The following is a 7,077-nucleotide window of genomic DNA, read 5'->3' on the forward strand; positions in this document are numbered from 1 at the left end:
GCCCCCCTTCTCTCCCCACGCGCCCCCCGAAACACCCCACCCCCCCTCTTCTCCCCACGCGCCCCCCGGACAAATCCCGCCCCCCTCTTCTCCCCACGCGACCCCCGGAACACCCCGCCCCCCCTTCTTCTCCCCGCGCCCCTCCCCCAGCGGACCTCTCTCCTTTCAGGCTCTCGTGTCTCGCCCCAGCTCCCCGCGGCCTCTCTCGCTTCCGCCCGCAATGGCGGCTCCGGATCGTCGCCGCCGCGCTCCAGGGACCCGGATGGATTCAGGGGGGCGGGACATAGCAGAGCACAGTGACCAATCAGCTCTCGGGCTGGGGACTGATAGGATCTGCAGCCTATCAGAATTTGCTAACCGGCTAGGAGGTGGGTCCAGTCACCGGAAAGGGCAGGACTAGCTGGGTCAGGCACGCGGATATTCTTCCGGTCGGAGATCTCCCCGCCCCCAGCTCGCGTAGAGCCACGCCCCCTGTAGGCCACGCCCCTCCCTGAGTGGCTGGCCGCTTCCCCCTGCGCCCGGAGGCGTTGACTCGGGATCCTAACGATGGTGCCGCAGATGGCGCCTCTTTGCTGTTTGGCTGCTGCTCCTGCGGGTTTGGGGGGTGGGGCCACCCTATCTACGACCCCCCCCATTGCCTCATCAGTGGGACGGGGCTGCCAGAAGCCTGCAGTGCCATCCCCTATCCCACTGATAGCCAAGCCCCCATCACAGGGGTGGGCAAACTAAGGTCCGTGGCTCGGATCCAGCCCGCGAGCCGCACCACACAACTCGGCCCTGCTCTGGCTCTCCAGCTGGGGTGCACGGTCGGGGTCGCACTACGCGGCTCCGGGAAGCTGCAGCATGGCCCCGCTCTGGCTCCTACATGCTCCAATGGCCCCCTCCAGCGCTCCAATGGGAGCTGCAGGGGCGGTGCCTGCAGATGGGGCAGCGTGCAGAGCTGCCTGGCCGAGCCGTCGCATAGGAGCCAGAGAAGGGACATGCCACTGCTTCCAGGAGCCGCTTGAGATAAGCGCTGCTCAGAGCCTGCACCCCTGAGCCTCTCCCCACGCCCCAACCTTAGCCCTAGTCCCCCTCCTGCTCCCCAAACCCCTTGATCCCACCCTGGGATCCTGTACCCCAAACCTCTCATCCCCACCCCAGAGCCCACCCCCCCCAGCCAGAACCTACACCCCTTCCTGCACGCCTTCCCCAGCCATGATCCCCCTCCCGCCCTCCAAAGCTCTGAGTCCCAGCCCACAGTACCCTCCTACACCCCAAACTCCTCATCCCCAGCCCCATTCCAGCACCCGCACCCCCTCTGGTATCCCAACCCCAGTTTTGTGAGCATTCAGGGCCCGCCCTACAATTTCTATTCCCCAATGTGTTTGCCCACCCTGCCCTATCACCATCCCTAGCGCTGGGACTCAGACTGCCCTGCTCTTAACAAGAGCAACCCTACTGGGTCAGACAGTGGTCCATCTCGCCCCAGCTCCTGTCTTCCCACGGTGGCTGGTGCTAGATGCTTCAGAGAGAATGAGCAGAACAGGGCAATTATAGAGTAATCCATCCCTTATTGTCCAGTCCTAGTTTCTGGCAATCAGCAGTTTAGGGAAACCCAGAGCATGCAGTTGCATCCATGACCATTGTGGCTAATAGCCCTTAATGGATCTATTCTCCATGAATTTAGCTAATTGTGTTTTGAACCCAGTTGTACTTTTGCCCTTCACAACACCCCTGGCAAAAGCTCCACAAGTTGACTGTGCATTATGTGAAGTACTTACATTATTTAAAACAGACAAAAGGATCTCTTTTGAGATACGGTGTGCAGTTCTGGTCACCCTATCCAAAATGTGAGCATACGATGGATTTATACAGAGGCATTATGGTATTTTGTGTCTTATTATCTATGCCTTTCTTCATGGTTCTTAACATCCTCTTAGCTTTTTTTGACTGCTGCTGCTGCCCCCCTGAGCAGATGCTTTCAGAGAACTATCCACAGTGACTCCAAGATCTCTTTCTTGAGCGGTAACAGCTAATTTAGACCCCATCATTTGGTATGTAAAGGCAGTCAGTACCCCTAAGAGCAGCTGCCCTGTCATCATCACTGGTTTACACTGATATGTTCATTATGGATGCAAACATCAGAGGCAGGAAACCCAACTCTGAGGCTGAACCCCATCTCCCAGCCCCTTGTGAGCTTCAGCCTTGGGACAGTAAACCAGGATGAATCAGACAGTTTCCTACTTGACTGAGTAGCCCAAATAGAAATTGGGCTTTCTGAATTATTTTCACCCTACAGTCAAGCAGCTGCATGAACAACAAAGGAGTACTGGCCAACCCAGTAAACAGGCAGGTGGCTGCATGCTGGAGCCTTTGGGGGCACCAACAAGACCTTTAGAGGTCAACCTAAATGCAGCCTGTCTGTTCCAATAATAAAGCCTAGAGGTAACACGCAAGGTACACCTGTGAGGGGTAGGGGTTGTCACTTTAATCTGGCTGCTAAAAAAACCTCCCAGGGCCCTGGGTGCTTAGAAAGTTTCCTAGACGCTCCTGTATGGTTCTGGTGCTATAATCCCATAGGCCAGTGTGTAAGAATGATTTTGCGTGTGGAAATTGGGGGATGATGCTAGGGGAGGAAGATGCTGCATCGTGAACAAGACAGGGGCTGCAGGGAACCAAAACCTTTTCGGCTCAATTATTCCCCATAAACGAAAGGGGGCTGGATCTGTCTTCCAGCATTCACCACTAGGGCATAAGAGTCTTGGCACAACCCAGAGGCAGATCCCACAAGATAGATGCATGCAACAGTTCCTCCCAGAAATGTCCCATACAGAACACCCATGTGCAACGGTATCTGCCAGAACCCCACAAAACATATGCAGAAAAAAAAACACTTGCCAGAACCACACCCATCTCCATAAAACTGCTCTTGGTAGCCCAGCCCCTGTGGAACATACAGTATTGCACCCCAGAGAGCAGCCAGGCCCATGCAGAGTGCCCAGGTGCAATGGGACTTGCCCATAAAACCACGCCTCTCAGAGCCAGGTACTTCTGGAAATTGTGGCTATAGTACAAGGGTCACACTTCCCCCACAGCTCCAAATGCAGCAGAATAGTTCATATGCCTGGCATTAGCATTAATCCTTTTATAGCAAACAAACACTGGCATTATCCCCCAGGCTCATTGCGAACACAAGCACCGCACACCTGTTTGACAGTTATTTTAAATATATTATCTTGCCAAGCCCATGGCCTGTTACAAAAGACAAATAAGATTAATACATTTCTTAAACCCACAGAACACTGTGACAACCTTCTTAGCAGCAGGTCCTCAGCACACAAGGTGCTGAGCACATTAGGGAGGTGCTCAAGGCAATGGGAATTCAGGTCATTCTGCATCTCACCAGATCAGGACCTTAGTCCTTAACATACAGTACAACAGAGGAACCTTGGAAGCAGGTGTGAAGCCAGTGGTTCTGAATGAATCAAAAGGTATGAGGCAGTGAAAGCAAGGTTGGCCCCTGCTCTCCCTCTAGAGCTGGCAATCGTCACAATCCCGATCCTGGTTCTTACAGGTCCCAATGCACTGTTATCCTTCTCACTGGGACCACGAGTCCCCATCGCTGTAGCTCTTCATCCCAGGACTGTCAACTTGGAGCAGGACCGAATAGCATCACAGTCTGCTTGTAGGTAGCAACTGGCCACATACCAAACTGAAAATCCATCACATCGCCCACTCCTTAGCATTCCCATTGTAGGTGATCTGCACGCACTTATTAGATGAATCTCTCAAAATATCACAGTATCTTTGGTTTCCCCAGTGTTCATCAGAGGGTCCCAAGCCCTCTACAGAGACTTCCTGATTCCATGTGTCCCTACATTTGAGGTACCCTAGAGAAATCCTGGGTGCTCTGCCAGGGGAGATGTTGGGATCCCTTTAGTCTATACAGGGATCTAGCCAGAGCACAGAATGTTGTGAGTAAACAATGCCACATGATTAAAGGGAGGTAAACAAGTATCCGACTCAACAAAATTACATTCTGCAGAGATTGGGAGAATACAGAACAAATTACTATAGAAAGACTAATAGGTGGGTAGAATGCATCACATAACAGGATTGTAAGGACTGAAGGCAGGCATGTGAGATAGTATGAAAGGCACAGTCAGGAGCAAGGGCTGAATTGGGGAAGGAAACAGTGAAACTCTTCCAAGTATCACCCACTTGGGGACCAAACTGAGATCACTCCCAGGCTGCACAGACATTTAAAGTGATTATACATGCTCTGCTGGGCTCAGTACTGCTTTACAGCTTGGTGGCTCCAGGGATCAGATACAAAAAACAAGGGGCTGCAGTCTCCTCAGCTCTAGGCACATCCCAAGCTCCCTCATATGTGAAACCAAGATAAGCTATCACTCACAACAGATCGTACAGATCTTCATACTATGACATTCCTCCTCCTTTCGTACATGTGCTGATCAGCAATAAAATAGTTAAGTTTTGGCATTTAATTTATTGGTCAGTTTTAGAGCTAAAACCGCACTGAAAAAAAGAGGGCAGTTCACACCTCTCTGACGTGCTGTTCCAAGCTGTCTGCAGACTCAGACATCACTACATTCAGTTCACATTCACAAACCACACACCAGCTTGATGAACTGGCCCAATTCAACCCATGGTTGGGGAAAGGGATGGAGAGAAAGGGAGTGGTTAGGAAAGAAGCTTAGTCAAAACAGAGCACAACGGCGGGGGGGGAGGTGAGGAAGGAGAGCAGATATGTAAGCAGGAGATGAGTGGTGATGACGTTTGAGCTACATGTAGAAGAAAGGAAGCCATATTGAAGGAAGATGTGGCTGGAACAGCAGGATAGCAAATGATTCTCAGTTGCCACTGATGGCAGTCTTTGGAATGATTACAATTGGGAAATACAGGAAGCCAGGTTACGGGGCCAAGCAAAAACCTCTGAGCAGCTCTGCCAGAGGGGAAGGGGAGGACATGATGAAGGATCACGCAGAAGAGCACTGACCTGCAGGTGCCCAGGAAGGTACGATCATCTGTGTCAGGCCACTGGCCTGAGGAGGTGTCAGGAAGGACTTGGGAGAGGAATTTCAGTGCAGTGAAGTGGGGAAGTCAAATTTGAGGAGAGAAGAGGCAGCATGCTGCCCTGAAGGGCAACAAAATACAGTTTAGAACAGAACTCAATCCAGGATGTGGGCCCGTCTAAACCTGTGTCTCTGCATCTGAGCAGCACGCTGGGACAGAATACAAATGCTAACTCAGTTTTTATTGGTACTTAGATTGGAACCTCTTTGGGGCAAGCACCTCTTTTTGTTCTGTGTTTGCACAGCACCTAGCACGGTGGGATCCTGCTCCACGACTAGGGCTCCTAGGTGCTATGGTAATTCAAATACATCACTCAGCAGCTAGAGCAGAGTTCACTTGCTGTACAGAACTGGACACAGACAGGGCTAACCCAAGGAAAAAGGGCTGGCTGCCATCTCTGCCATGGGTGCTGTAAATGGGAACTGGACACAACATATGACTTATGGTGACACCAAGTGCCACAGGCTCACATGCCCAGTGGGGTAAGATTATCTGCTGAGCAGTTTTCCTACTGGTGACAAACCAAAACCCTAAATTCCAGATTCTTGCCTGCACCTGCAGGCTTTGCTGCACTTCCCAGCCTGCAGAACAAATGGAAACATATGCAGATCTGGCCACACCTAGCTCCCAACTGATGGCTGCTCCCATACAGTTTGTCTTCTCCCCACCATGGAGAGGAACATACCTGGATTCCCCAGAATTTGCTGCCTTTTAACCTGCTGAAATTCCACACGCCTTCCTAGAAGATGGGCGTCTCAGTCTCAGCATTTCTTAGCCAGTTGTTTCAGCCTGTCTCCCTGCAGCATCAAAACCAAACAAGGGATTTCAAGTGAAAGGAGAATGGTTGTGAGCCCATTCAAACCAGGACTGCTGCTGGACCTAACAGATTTCTCAGAGCTGGTACACGTGAGCCTGGGCTGGAGAACTCCCCCTTTTATATAAAGGGCTTGGTCAGAGAAGGAGTTTGGTCAGAAAACTACAGAGACAGAAAACCACTGCCACACTTGGGACCCAGGGGGAGTGGAGTTCTGCCCCAGGGGACATCTAGCCCTGTAAAGATTTTACGGGGTCTGGGAGGCTGACCAGAGGGCTGCCATGTCACCTGAGAGTCTGATGAACAAGGATGGATGTAAAAAGGGTTTAAAAACTTTAAAGTCCTGCCAGACTCCACCTCCCTCCCCTCCCCCACAACTCAAAGTCAGTCAAAGCAAGCGTGGCAGGAGCATGTGGGGCAGGATGCTAGGGCTGGGAGGAGTCCATGACAACTCCATACCCCCCCCCCACCCCCACCACACCAACTTTTCTCTGAGGTACAAGAAGTCCAAATCACTTCTTTTGCTCACTTTCCTCCTGTCCTTGTCCTCATGGCAAAGGCTGCTCCAAGACAGGAGCCCAGGAGGGCACAGATGTCTGCCCACAGATTGTTAAGTGGGTTCACAGCCTCCCGAGCCTGCTGGACTTTTTACTCCTTTTAGATGCCCAAAAGAGCCACAGCTGCAAGACATCCACTTCCCCTCTGCAGCTGGTCAGAAGATTCCACACCATCCTCTTAGACACAGACCAGGTCAGTGATTCAGACTCAATTACTGAAACTTATTACATCTAGGAATGAAACTGCAAATCCAGATAGAGCTCCCGCAACTTCACCCCTTTGCTCTGCACTAGCTCCCTTCCGAAAAGCGTCCAATTAAAGCTTTCTGTCCTGATAGCCAACACCCCCATGAATTGGCTCAACCTACCCAACAGTTCATCTCTCACTCCATTACCATGACCTCCCATCACAACTATGTTCCCCTGGGACAATTAACCTGTCAGCCCCTAAGGGGAGGCTCATAAGTGCAGAAAAGAACTATCACGAGGGCTGGAATTGGACTGTGCCGCTCAGGCCTGCACGAGATGAGACCACAGGCCTCACAGGTTAAGAGCCAAATGCGAACTGTAGACGTTCAGCTTAGCACTCCCTCTGTGAGATTTCACACACAGTGTGGGGCTTGGGAG

The 7,077-nt window shown here is 51.8% G+C and overlaps 1 protein-coding gene across 1 annotated transcript in view; it reads right to left on the reverse strand.

The window, feature by feature from the left end:
* The window catches only part of PRPF8 (pre-mRNA processing factor 8), a 31,906-nt gene extending 31,652 nt beyond the window's left edge, over window positions 1–254 (reverse strand). The window contains exon 1 of the mRNA XM_065418075.1: window positions 156–254. The gene's annotated coding sequence lies outside the window, so the exon portion shown is untranslated. The remainder of the gene's footprint in view (window positions 1–155) is intronic.
* Window positions 255–7,077: the final 6,823 nt, after the last annotated feature.

Source organism: Emys orbicularis, chromosome 17 (assembly GCF_028017835.1).
Source record: "Emys orbicularis isolate rEmyOrb1 chromosome 17, rEmyOrb1.hap1, whole genome shotgun sequence".
Taxonomy (NCBI): domain Eukaryota; kingdom Metazoa; phylum Chordata; order Testudines; family Emydidae; genus Emys; species Emys orbicularis.